Here is a 14298-nt window from a genome sequence, read left to right as displayed (position 1 = left end):
TGCTCGACTTCCCGAAGAGGCGAAGAGCCAATCGAAAGGTTAATATTTTGGAGATGCCAAGCACAAGGTTATAGGAGAACGAGTAGTAGGTGCCGCGTCATTTATAAATAAATTTGTTTTTCTTTAGTGGCACGTACGCAATATGATAGGTTCATATGGAGAGAAAAGGAAACCGCTCCACTATATACATAGTCTGGACGGGCCATCCTACACGGTTGCTTGCTGGGGTTGCTCTCTTCACACTCTCTCGCACAAAACGACTGTGGCCACATCTCTAACATCCCGGCGGATCACGTCCGCTTGGGGAAGGGGTGGATGCTTAGTGTAGATGAAGTGGCCGTCGCCGACGGTGAAAACCCACTGTCGGCACGTCCCGATCAGGGGTCCCCGCCGTTCTCTCTCACAAAGCCGGTGATGTTGCCTTCATCCCTTGCTCACTGCCGCGACATGGGCAGTTGCCGCCTCCCGCCTCCTTCCTCAAGGTTGAGCTACGTCCCTCAGGTACAACTCCCTTTACAACCGGCTTGCACCACTGCTCTAGCTGCCCACATCACTCCTTGTGGATATTTCTCTACTTCTTTGCCCCGCAGATACCTGATACCTCTACTGGCTTCTACGTACTGTATTTGTGATGAGTTTATGTCTCATTAACTAGTCCTAGTAATCTTATTCTAATCACGCTTCTTCAATTTCTTTGCCACAGGGATGCTCATCTCGATTTTGGTGAAACTGCACAAAATGAACCGATGGTCAAAAGGTTGCAAACTTGATTTATTAGGAAGATCGAACGTTGCCAGCAAATTGCAGCCTGGTCAGGGTTCACGGTTCAAGGGCTAGGGACTGCATGGATCGTTTTTTCTTTAGTTGCCTCTGTTCCAAAATAAGTGTCAACTTTAGTAGGAGTAGAACTTTGTACTAAAGTTTGCACAAAGTTGAGACACTTATTTTGGAACGGAGGGAGTACATATTTGCTATGATCTGTCAATCATTGAGATGCAATAGCATGCATGTTAGTCTCCTCTGTATTTGATGAAATGTTGCAACGGGCAACCTTGGACGCAAGATACATGTAACAGGAGCTAGAAGCTTCATAGCATTGTACAAATTTATCTCGCTGATAAATTATAGTACGTACTAGTACTATACTAGTACTTCCTCCGTTCCTAAATATAAGGCTTTGTAGAGATTTCACCATTAACCACATGCGGATGTATATAGATGCATTTTAAGTGTAGATTCATTCATTTTGTTCCGTATGTAGTTCACCTAGTGGAATCTCTATGAAGACTTATGTACTAGTAATAGCTAGCCCCCACTACTAGGAATTCTCTATCCTCTCCTTGAGCCACATCATCAAAATTGACGTAGCCGTTAGATGAAGTAAATCAGTCATAATAGCTGTCAGATCTAGACGTTGAGAGGCTCCGCACTAAGCCACATGCAAGCATGCAGAAATACCGTGGCATATGCATGTGAGTGGGTTTTAAATCACATCAACATGTCTACATGCAATCATGCACCGGTAGCATGCATGTAAGTGAGCTTTTAAGTCCCATTAACATGTCAAAAAGAAAAATATAATCCCATTATGCAGTAGGAGTTGGCTGATCTCTTTTCCTTACGTGGGATGATCTAAATGATGATGGGAATTTATTTAGTTTCGCTACCACATTTGTCATGCGGTTATAGATTTTTTTTAGTTCTATGAAATCGATAATATTGTGCAGAGAGATATACTGCTGTTCCGTGGCAACGCGCGGGGACTCATATAGTAATATTTAGGAACGGAGGGAGTACTATGTAAAGAGTTAGGTGTTGCACGGTGATAGTGTGAGGTGGGCCATGTAATCACTGAGCCTGCGTGTTTTCACTGCTCTTGCACTCCTCCGCTGTAAGAATGGAGAAAATTGTAATATACTACCTCCTTTTGCCAAAAGCATGGGACATCTAGTAGTCCTACCACCTCAGTAATAAAGACCAATGAGCCGTGAAATCACATAGACCCAGCAGTAAGTTGGACGGACGAAGCAACCATCACTCTTGCGCAAGTGAGAGGTTGCGTCCGCTCTGCCCAAGCATGAATGCGGCACCGATTCTTTGGAGCAGCGCTGACCGTTTTGGGCGGGAAGCGTGCGCGGGCGATGGAGGGGCTTTGGGTGGGCCAGGCTGGTCAGGAGCGGGCGTGGCAGCTGTCCGCATGTCCCTACCAGACACACCCGGAAACGAGAGGATGCACCGACTCTCGCGGCTAAAATCATACACTAGACACCATATCTCTGTAGGAGTAGGTTGATCTGTCGCACTCTCTAACACACACATGCTGTTAAACACACACACGCACACGCAGGCACCTTGGTCTCGTTGCACCTTCTAACGTGACTTATTACACCTAGACGGAGGGAGTAGTAAGTATACGAGATACGGTGGCACACTGACTTAAGTCGAATACAAGTGCCCAAAATTTGTGTGCATGTTATAATAAGGATTCACTTAAAATAGTACGTGAGCGAACAGAGGGATCAATTGGACAGTGTTCCCGAGCAGTAGCGAGATGTGTGAGGTAAGATACACCGCTGGCGCTTTTAATTTTTCTTATTAATTTGTTTGTTTCACCCTCTGACTGGTGGGACCCAACGTACTACGTGGAGAGAGGTAAGGTGACTAAGGCTGCATTATTTCTGCACCACTGTGGATAGTCTTACCACCAAAGCCACATGACACGATTATGATTGAAATCCCAATGACTCCCACACACACACAAAAAAACACGGCATGCTTGTCACACGAATGCAGGAATGTATAAAAGGTTATTTCCCTCTCGTTGAACATAACGGGAGGGTTGTGTAGCTGGTTAGCCTGTTCGCTCATCAAACTTGAGGTCTCGGGTTCGATAACTACACTTGAGCATAATTTGTGCCAGGAGGATTCTTTGACTGGTCAAAATGTTTTCTAGGGTTTGCACGCTTCACACTCTCTCTCCAATATATATATACACGCTGGAGCCTCAGCGCTTGTAGTTGCTCTCTTCACACTATCTCGCCCTCTCCAGATCTAAACAAGACTTCGTTGGCCTCTCTCTCCCCTCACTGCTGCTCAAAGAGCCGGCAGGATCCGTCCGCCGGGAAGGGAAGGAGGCTTAACGCTGTCGCCGTCGGCGAGGGACTACCGGCGCAGCTGTTCACTTTCCACCAGCGGCGGCGCGGGAGGGCCTCCGACCCCTTCTTCTTCGCCGCCGTCCCGTCGCCCACCGAACCACGCCCCAAGAACCTTAAGGTATAATTTACTTACTCCACATGCATTGCTCTAGCTGCATGTATACCATGAATCTAGGACGTGGTTCAAAGAGGAAAGGAGTGGGGGAAAGTAGTGGGAAAAGTTGTATATAGCATGAATCTAGGACGTGGTTCAAAGAGGAAATGAAGGGGGAAAGTTGTATAGCATGAATCTAGGACGTGGTTCAAAGAGGAAAGGAATGGGGGAAAGTAGTGGGGAAAGTTGTATCGCATAAATCTAGGACGTGGTTCAAAGAGGAAAGGAAGGGGCGAAAGTACTAGTTCAAAAAGGAAAGGAAGGGACAAGGCTGTAGAGTTTGAGCAGGACTAGATTTGCTGCGCTCACATAGGGAAAGGTGTCTAAAGATAACAAAACTGGGACCAACACAAATATGCTCCTTGGTTGTTTGTTCTTTGTTGCAACAGACTGTGCATGACCACAGTACATCGGTAGATGCACATGGTGCTGGTGCGTCCACTGTCCCGTGCAACTCATTAGCTGTTGTTAATCTAAGGCCCTGTTTGGTTAAAAACTCCCTAGTCCCTACCTGCTTGGTTCCAGGGACTAAACATGGACTAGAGGTTATTAAATGACATGCTAAAAGACCATGTTACCCCTAGTAATGAACTAATAGAGACAAGGTGCGATGCGTGGCAGGGGCAACTGTTGGAAAAAGTCCCAAAAAGACTCCCTCGGGGTCTTCTTTCTTTAGTCCCAAATGCCCACTTTTAGTCCCTAAAAGTCCCTCCTGTTTGGTTTAGATGGGACTGACACGGAGTTTTTTTAGTCCCTACACCAAAATGTCCCTGTAAACAAACACCCTCTAATAATGCCGCTGGAAAATTGATGCAATGCCACAGTTAAAAGCAAATTACATGTTTAACGAATTTTATTGTTAATATAATCTCTATGTTAATATTAATCAATGCCACCGTTTGAGAAATGCTACTGTCTTGCTTTCTTTCCCATTTAGATAAGGTAGATGCTTCTTTTTGTTGGCTTCTGTGTCATCCACCGTTATTGACCACTAATTGTTTCCTTTGCACCTCTGTGTAAACAGGGTTATCTACTTCACCTCGTTGCCATTGTGACCTTTTGTTGCACTGCACAAAACACTTTTGTTTTAAGAGTGTTTTGTGCAGTTCAACCAAAATGTCACACCGACAACGTTGCTTGATTGCTTGATCTTAGTGGAACTGCACAAGAGGAGATCTTACTTCCTATCCGTTAAGGCGAATTTGGTTCAGATCTTCTTCTTGTGAGTTGTTTGAATTCCGCATCATGAGAGGTCAGTACTAGCCTTCTTTCACATGATTCTGCAGTGTGCTTTCATATGTTGTGCTACTTGTACGATAATGTTGCTTGATTTTAGTGAACTGCACAAATGGAGACAAGACTTCCAATCTGTATGTGCACCGTAATATCCCATTGAGGTAAGATAAGGATATTTCACAACTGCTGGCCTGTATTTTGCCACTTTCATCAGAAAATTAAGTTTAGTACTATACTTGTGCTCCCTAATTGACATGCCAAATCTTACATTGAAGGCGAAGCTTGTCTGTTATTGAACCAAGTGATGAAGGGGAAGAACAAGCGGAAGAAAAACAAAAATCAACTCCCGGTGCTGTAATGAAGCACTGGAACTGTGATGACACAAGTAATGATATAGTTTTGCATCTTAATTTATTGCTATGGCTGGAACGAGCAATTGTTTTGCCACTGATTTGATGCCACTCTTAATGTAATATGTAATTATCTCTACTTGTGCAAACAGGGATCTTCTTTGAAGATACCATATATTTTAGTGGAACTGCACAAGAAGATGTTGGAAACATTAAACTAATCGAGGAGTATATAGTAAGCATGGCCACCACCGTAGATAGCAACAGATGGTTCCGGAGAAGTGCTTCATCTGTATGCTCTACACAATAAGCCTCCTGACAAAGGTTGGTACTCGCCCACTGATTTCATCCATATGATTGAGCTTTGTCATCTCTATTGGTGTTGTGCTACTGTTTAGATACTGTCATGAAAAAGTGGTATTGTCCTTGAGAAGTGCTTCATCTGTGCTGTTTTAAATATTTCCTTTCCTTTTTTCGAGCAAACAGGGATGCTAGCATTTAGTAGTCCTCTTGTCTTTGCACAACAGGATCATCTTCCTCTGAAGAAGAATATGGAGTACGTGAAGTGACTAGTTCCGATTATGCCAGGATGAAGAAGCCCTGTCTATCTTCTCATCAGAAGGAGCAGTTGAAGGATGGTTACATTACTCCCCACAAGACCAAACTAACTTCAGCTCAGAAGGACTGACAAATCTCCATTTTTTTGCTGTGATGCGCGAGTACAATGTTGTTCTAGGATTCTTTCTGGTGAGTTCCATTTTTCTAAAAGTGTGCTCTACATGGACCATGTATGTGCCTGTTGAAACTGTCAATTCATAGTACAGTTTGCTTTATACTAATCACTTTTTTGTATTTGTGCAAACAGGGGTGCTCAGCTTGATTTCAATGGGAACTGCACAAAATGTTCATGAATACATCGAATCATTCATTTCCACCACAAGAAAGGAGGTGCCGATAAGTTCAAGGCGTTGCAACATATAAGGGCGAAATCATACAAGCTACGCGCGAATTTGGTTGATTTTGGTGGAACTGCACAAAAAGAACAGTTGGTTTATTTAGCACGAGGTGACATGTCAATGTCCGAACTGATGGCAAACCCTTCCCATTCCACAATCGTAGGCATTTGATATTTTGGAATGGGACAAGCTTGTCAAAATTTGCTCATTGATTTTAGCAAGACATGCGTTTGATATTTTCGAATGGGACGCCCTTTGCTGTCAGCAGCGTCGATCAATTTTTTCTTTATTCTTTAGTTGTGAAGTAAATATTGCCTCTGACATGTGAGTCGCTGAGATGCATAATCATCGATTGTTTTGAATGTTCTCTATGAATTGCCAGGCTTGTGTGTTTGATTGCAATGTACAGAAACGCTAAAAAGCTGCTCAAACTCTTTGTACTCCTTCTGTTCCTTTTTACTTCGCACATTGTGAAAGTGCATACTTTTTTGTATAAGATTGGTCAAAGTAGAGATACTTTGGCTGCAGACAAAACTTGTATGCAGACTAGAAAGGACCGGAGGGAGTACATGTGAAACTGCTGCAAATGAGGTGATCACCCTGGGAATAATGCTAGTACGTATTGTTCTGCATGTTCATCCAATGCCAGTGATACAGGAATTCTAACTAATCGAAATAAATTCATTCATACACGGTCGGATTTCATATAAACATGCCGGATTTCATTACATTTCATACATTCTTCAACTAAAAAGGGGTGCGCTGGAGGTATAATTAATTAATCGAAGCTACCCACCTGTGTCCCGCTGAGCCGAACAGAAGCTTCAGTGACTTAACTGCAGGTGCAGTTGCGTAACTGACATATGGCCTGTTGGGCCCACGTGTCAGTCAGCCAACTGCACCAGCAGTTAAGTAGAAGCAGCGTTCTTCTCCAGTGCAGCTCTCCGACTCCACGTCGCCGACAAGAAGCTAACCGACCGTCAATGGTCAACCCGCCTAGCTTGGCTTCAACCGGAGGGTAGCAGCGGTGGCCTTACTTGGACCCGAGCGGCAGCGACCTACCGTGTTCTACTCTTCCTCGTTTTTTGTGTGGCGCGGCCTCGTTGGCAGCGGGGCGGGGCCTCGGCGGAGCCGGCGATGTCCTCTGTCTCGTTGCCGGCGGGCGGCGCCTCAGCGGAGCGGTGGAAATCCTCCCCCACGTTGCCGGCAGGGTGGGGCCTCAGCTGAGCCAGCGATGTCCTCTACCTCGTTGTTAGTGCCGCGGGGCCTCGGTGGAGCAGGGCCTCGTCGACGCCAGCGGAGCGGGGACTCATCGGAGCTGGCATTTTCCTCTGCCTCGTCCTCGGTCTCGCCAAACAGTGCCTCGCCCGCTTCATTGCCCACTTTGCTAGCCTCTTTGTAGGCGGCCGCAGCCTCCGCCACCCGCATGCGGTACCGCCAGGGCTCGAGGCGGCCCTTGCGGGCGGAGCGGTATGAGTCGAGCAGCGCCTCCTGCTCCACCCGCTCCGTGGCGATCTGCTCCTCCGCCTGCAGGTGCTCCTGGAGGAGATGGTGGTTGTAGGCGGCGTCAGCCTGCGCCTCCTGGAACTGCTCCTCACGCATCTGCCTCACCCTGTCCATATATTGGGCACGGGCCTCGCCGATGGTCATGGTGCAATGCACCGGCGAGGATGGCGCGGAGGAGGGGGTTGGCGCCGGATCGTCGACTACCATGTTCTCCATTAGGACGTCGTCGTCCTCCGGCTGCCTGCCGGCCAGCCGGTCGGCAGCAATGGCTGCCATCTCCTTGTGGTCCGTCGTCTGCCCATCCCGAAGAGCGCTAGAGCGTGAGGAAGCCATGGTGGGCAGTAGTGGTGTGGATAGGAGAAAGGGAACGGATGCGGATGACTGCGGCTATGGCCGGCGTAGCAGTTTATATAGAAATGGTGGGCGGGCGGAGGGACGGACGTGTGGCGCCGGAGTAGCCGCCTCGGCAACCGCGTATCACTAATGTGGGCGGCAGATGGACGGACGGACGGCACTTGTGTCGTTTGAAGGCGGAGCAATCGCCTGCACCGGGAAGCGGGGCAGGCGGCGCTGACTGTTTCGGGCGGAAAGCGCCCGCGGGCGAGGAGATGACTTTACTTGGAGAGGATGACAATGGGGACCCACCAGGTCCATAGCCTCACGTACGCAAATGCCTCCTTATTATATATATATATATAACTATAATTTATTTTGCTTCCTCCTGGTTTCCTGACATCATGGTCCCACACCATTGTCAACCTATGTAGTAGTCAATAAACGAGAGAATTGCACAAGAAGCGGCCGACAGCTGGGACCAAGCAGCTCGAGCAGTATTTGCGTTTTTGAGGTGTGAGCACTGCAGAGTTTTTCAATGTTTAGCCCAGATATTAATTTTTCTCCTCTGAACAACAACGAAAACATCGCTGCAGGTATTAACTGGGCGGGCTGTGGCCCGTCTAGCCCAGGCCAGATATCCAGCCCAGATATTAATTTTTTTTCAAGCTGAAAATGGCTAGCCCAGCAATACTTTTTTTAGGAATACCCAGGCAAGGTCAAGTTGTTATTCTCCACCCCGCTGGGCTGCAAATCTTTCCTAGGAGGGATGCATTAGGCTTAACAAGAAAATGGGCTTTAAGAAATAATAAATGGGATGTAATTATAAAAACTGGGCAGTAACTATAAAAAAATGCACCAAACACGTGATTACTTTATAAAATATTATTTTTGGATATTGAAAATTTTAATTTCATTAATTGTTGCGAGCGCAATGTTTCGTTGGATTTTTACGTAATATACATTTATATTGAAATTGTATTTAATCTGACTAGAAATTTCAGGATAAAAATATTTCGTATCCCATCAAAATGTGGGAAATTTTATTGAATTCTGTTTTGAACGGTTGGTTGAAATGGGCTGTACTTTTAAAAAACTGTAAATGGGCGTAAATTCCATTAGAATTCATAAATGGGCTACACATTCTTACAAATCTCAAATGGGTTATAAGTTCTCTGCCACACACTTCTGGCCTTACTAAGTTGATGCATCCCCAAAAAAAAACAGAGTTGACGCGTATGCAAGGCTTTGTCAACTAATAGTCAACACACGGTTCTAGTAGCAGTGGCCGTTGGATGTCCACCCAACGGATGCCGTGCTTCTTCTTCAATCTCGGATATTCTAGCTTCATCCGCCCAAAAAATGATTCCTCCCCCTGACATCTGGGGCGCACCATTTCGGAAGCTGACCTGTGGGCCTACTAAGTTGACGTACCAAGGGCTTTGTCAACTTAGTCAATATAAACGATTCTAGCTGCAGTGACCGTATGATGTCCATCCAACGGCCGTCGTGCTTTTTCAACCTCTGGTCTTCTTGCTCCAGCCGCCCAAAGCAGCGTCGGTCGTGCCGCCTACTCCTGCCTCCTGTGGCCGGCGGTGCTGCCGCGGAGGCCTCACCGCCCCCTACTACTCCCACCGCTGGCCAGGCCATCCCTCCACTCACCCACACCCCCTGTTATTCTGCGGCGACGGCAGCCTCACACCGCAGCCGAACCAGTGAACCCTCGTACTCCTCTCCGCGCGGGCTTCCCCTGCTGCGTCTTCCCCGGCTCCGCGTCGTCCCCTTCCTAGGCCTCGCCGTCGTCCAGACCACCGCCCTGGTGCTCTCGGCGCGGCGTGGCCAACGTGGTCAACGACCGACTTCCATCGGAAGAGTACTGTACGTGGAGAGGCTGACAGCTGGGTCCAGGCGGCCGCAAGGAAGTGCCTCCTTATTACGCGCAAAATAATTATTCCTCCACCTGACAGCAGGGACCCACTGGACGGGCCACCTTATTTCAGGAAAAAAACGTTTGCCCCCTGACTGCTGGGACCCACCGGACGGGCCAGCGTATTTCGCGAAAAAAACGTTCCCCCCGCTGTCAGCTCGGACCCACCGGAAGTGCCTCCTTATTACGCACAAAAAATTGAACACACCCCCTGCTAGCTGGGACCCACCATGTTGGGAGGCTGACTTGTGGGCCTACTAAGTTGATTCAGACGGGGGCCTTTGTCAACTTTAGTCAATATGAACGATTCTAGCTCCAATGACCGTATGATGTCCATCCAACGACCATAGTGCTTCTTCAACCTCTGATCTTCTTGCTCCAGCCGCCCAAAGCAGCGCCGGTCGTGCCGCATGCTCCTGCCTCTCGTGGCCGGCAGTGGTGCCGCGGAGGCCTCACCGCCCCCTACTATTCCCACCGCTGGCCAGGCCCTGCGGCGACGACAGCCTCACACCGCAGCCGAACCAGTGAACCCTCGTACTCCTCTTCGCGCGGGCTTCCACTGCCGCGTCTTCCCCGGCTCCCCGTCGTCCCCTTCCTAGGCCTCGCCATCGTCCACCGCCCTGGTGCTCTCGGCGCGGCGTGGTCAACGTGGTCAAGGAATGACTTCCATCGGACGTGGACTGTACGTGGAGAGGTTGACAGTTGGGTCCACGGCCGCAGCAAGGAAGTGCCTCCTTATTACGTGGAAAATAATGATTCCTCCACCTGACAGCTGGGACCCACCGTACGGGCCACTGTATTCCGCGAAAAAAACGTTTCCCCTGACTGCTGGGACCCACCAGCTACATATTCGCACGCAAGGAAGTGCGTCTGGGCAAAAAAAAACGATTCGCCCCCCTGACTGCTGGGACCCACCAGCTACATCTTCGCAGGCAAGGAAGTGCCTGACAGTCGGGACCCACCTGGTCGCAGCGTACGTAGCGTTGTCATTCTGGTCGCGAACGTGTACGTACATATATACTGGTGGATGTAGAGGCGCGCACGTGTCATAGTAGAGGCGCATACGTGTCGTAGTAGAGGCGCGCACGTAGCATGTACACGTACGTACAGCGGCCAGGGTGCAAGAAAGAAAATACGGCCACGTATGTGTACATACGGGCAGGGTCTCGAACGCCTACTCGCGCATACGTACGGCCAGGGCTTGTGTACATGGCTGGGTCGGAACGGAGAAACAACGTCGTCGTCGTGTTCATGGGGAGGCAACGGATTGCGTCGTGTTCATGGGGAGGCAACGGAATGCGTCGTGTTCATGGGGAGGCAACGAAATGCGTCGTGTTCATCGGGAGGCAACAGAACGCGTGGGAGCAACCCGGCTGGGTCGGAACAGAATGTGTGGTCGTGTTCATCGGGAGGGCTTGGACGGAACACGCGATGGAAACGAGGCCTGGCGTACCGCACAACGGAGGAAACGGACCTCCTACGTTCGGAACGGGGTCCTGTTGATCGGGAGGGGTCCGGCGTACCGCAAAACGGAGGAAACGGACCTCCTACGGTCGAAACGGGGGTCCTGTTGATCGGGAGGGGTGTGGCGTACCGCAAAACGGACGAAACGGACCTCCTACGGTCGAAACAGGGGTCCTGTTGATTGGGAGTGGTGTGGCGTACCGCAAAACGGACAAAACGGACCTCCTACGGTCGAAACGGGGGTCCTGTTCATCTGGAGGGGTGTGGCGTACCGCAAAACGGGACTCCACGGGATACTGTTCATCTCCACCGTCGACCTCCTCCAGCCTCCACGGGCTACCGTCGACCTCCTCCAGCCTCCACGGGCTCCTGTTCATCCAGCCTCCACCGCGCGCTACTCCACCGGCTACTGTTCAACCACCCCTCCACGGGCACCCCTCCACCGTCTACTGTTCATCCAGCCCTCCGCACCACGGGGTCCTGTTCAACCACCCCTCCACGGGCACCCCTCCACCGTCTACTGTTCATCCAGCCCTCCACCACACCACGGGGTCATGTTCATCCAGAGGCAACGCCACCGCTCACTGTTCATCCACCCCCCACCCCCCCGCAACACTCACTGTTCATCCAATCGATCGACTTCAGTTAGCAGCAGTAGTGAAGGAATCGCTCGATCGGGTTCAGTTAACAGCCATCGATCGATCGCTCGGGTTCAGTAACGCGTAGCCTGCAGTGCAATCGCTCGGGTTCAGTTAGAGCCAACGCCTCGCACACACGCGCGTACGTGTACGAGAGAAACGCGCATCGCTCGGACCCCGACCTCCCACCGTAACCGGGAACTCCCCGAAATTTTTCTCGCCCTCGCTTGTACCACGGTTTTTTCCGTCATGGACGGCCCAAAGAATGTCATGCAGCTGCGTCTCCGGCCCGCCCAAGACGAAAAGCCCATTTTCTGTCATGATTTTTTGTCATAGAAGTAGGAGCCCACCACATCTATGATGATACCGGGTTTTTTCACAATTATCGTCATAGAAGTGTCATATGTATGACAGAAAAAAAAACTCGTTCGGCCCAAAATGTCACGGATGTGTCTTTTTTTGTAGTGCTACAGGTGATGGGAGACTCGGCTGGGTTTTTGTCTGAAGACTCCATGCCTATGGCGGAAGGAGCTCATCAACCTTCCGAACTGGACGCCTCCGCCTCCTCCTCCTCCTCCTCCGGTGAGTCAGGGCACTCCGCCTCCTCCACCGCCTCCTCCTCCGGTGAGTGACGATCAGGGCACTCAGCCTCCTTCTCCAGCGCGTGGCGGCACTCCGCCTCCTTCTCTGCCTGCGCCGGCGTGCCCGAGCAGCCACCAACCTCCTCCTTCTCCGCCTCGCGAGCAAGGGCGGAAGAGACCCGCGGCCGCCCCGGCTGCTCCGTCGCGTCATAGTCCTTCTCCTCCTCCTCATAAGCAAGCACGAAAGAAGACAGCCACAACCGCTCCGTCTGCTCCGGCATCTAGCAGTACAGCCAGAGGGGGAGGCAATACAGATACGGTTGACCTCTCAAGCCTCTAGAGAAGTTACCGTACGAGATGACCGTGGAAGAAAACAAGAAATCGTGCAAAAAGAAGTGAAGGACTTCTTTGAAGGGCCGAAAGCAGAGAGACATCCACCTCCGGAGGAGAAGGTAGATCCGGTGAAAGCAAAGCGCACTATCGATGCCCTAAGGAAACCACCAAAGTCTCTGCCGAAAACCAACTATGAGCGCATTACTGAAAAGGCATATCTCGAAGCGGAGCGGTCGGGAAGTACTGTCAGTGATCAAAGGTTAAAAGAACGACGAGCAGCTGGGAAAAAAATTGTCCAGCTCGGTGAACAAGCGAACCAATCGTGCCCCCCGCTCAATGTGTCTAGCGACATCGTCGCTAATGCTCCGGGGATGGTGCCCGGTTATAGAAATCTTGGAGATTACCTGCCCGACGATGTACATTATGATTTCTTGGAGGTGGACGAACACAGATATGAGTACGGGAAGCCTCTCGCCAAAGATGAAAAATCTCTAATAACGATGATGCGAAGATTCCATGATTGGTACATGAAAACCTGCAGAGAGTCTGGGGGGACGTATACTTTGTATCTGAGAGTTAAAGAGGAGCACAACCTCGTTGGAATTGATATGTTGCATGGTCCATTTGAGGAGTTCTTCCAGTTCTTCAATCAAAAGGCCCTCAATAAATTAACGGTCACTTGCTACTGTCTGTATGTACTACTTCTGTCATTGAGTCTCTATATATAGCTCAGCTCTTTCATTGCATGTATTTATAATTATCCTCCCTATATTATGCAGATTGAAGATCGTCGAGTGGAGAAAAGCAGAAATGTATGATATTGGGTTCATTAACACAAATCTCATAGATGAATTTCAGGTTAAAAAGAGCGCCCAAGATGCCGAGGCCAACTTGCTCAAATCATTGCTAATAAATCAAAACAAAGATTTAATACTCTTTCCTTACAACTTCAAGTGAGTGTTACTGTCGTGTGCATATTCGGTTTCCCTTATTACTCGAGCGAGGTTATAGTAATGTAATTGATGAGTTATGCATGCATGCGCATCTTCCACTATATTCTCCTGGAGATTAAGCTTGAGCGGGGACTAGTAACCGTCTTAGACTCGAGACGAAAAGATCCCGGGACCTATGTGGACATGACTAAAATTCTCAACAAGTAAGTTCAATCGATCATTATCGCACCATATCGGCAACTTTTTGTTCATTTCCTGATATCTCAAGTAATAATTATTTTCTTTGTCTTGCAGGGTTTGAAAACAGTTCACCCCAGAAGCTCCGGGACTGCCGAAGGAGCTGCGATATACATACCCGAAAGTAAGTACTACTAGCTAGCTAGTAGCACACATCTCCCGTTGATTCTAGCTACTTTCATCAATGCCATTTATAATGCTTCATTATCAGTTTGATTGACCTCTATTTCTCGTAAAGTGCTTGTGGCAGGAACAAGGGAATGATTACTGTGGATACTACGTGCGCGAGTTCATCTACAAAGCGACTTGCAAAGATAAGCGGGGCTACTCTAAAAGACAATGTGAAGTGCATAAGCAATAATATTCATAATTTCATTTTATTACACCATCATTTCTGTTGAGTTTCATTCATATATATGTATTAACCCCCTTCTTCAAATTAGATGTGGCAGATGCGGAATGAACTCCTACCACA

Source organism: Triticum aestivum, chromosome 3D (assembly GCF_018294505.1).
Source record: "Triticum aestivum cultivar Chinese Spring chromosome 3D, IWGSC CS RefSeq v2.1, whole genome shotgun sequence".
NCBI lineage: Eukaryota > Viridiplantae > Streptophyta > Magnoliopsida > Poales > Poaceae > Triticum > Triticum aestivum.
This window is presented reverse-complemented; position numbering follows the sequence as displayed.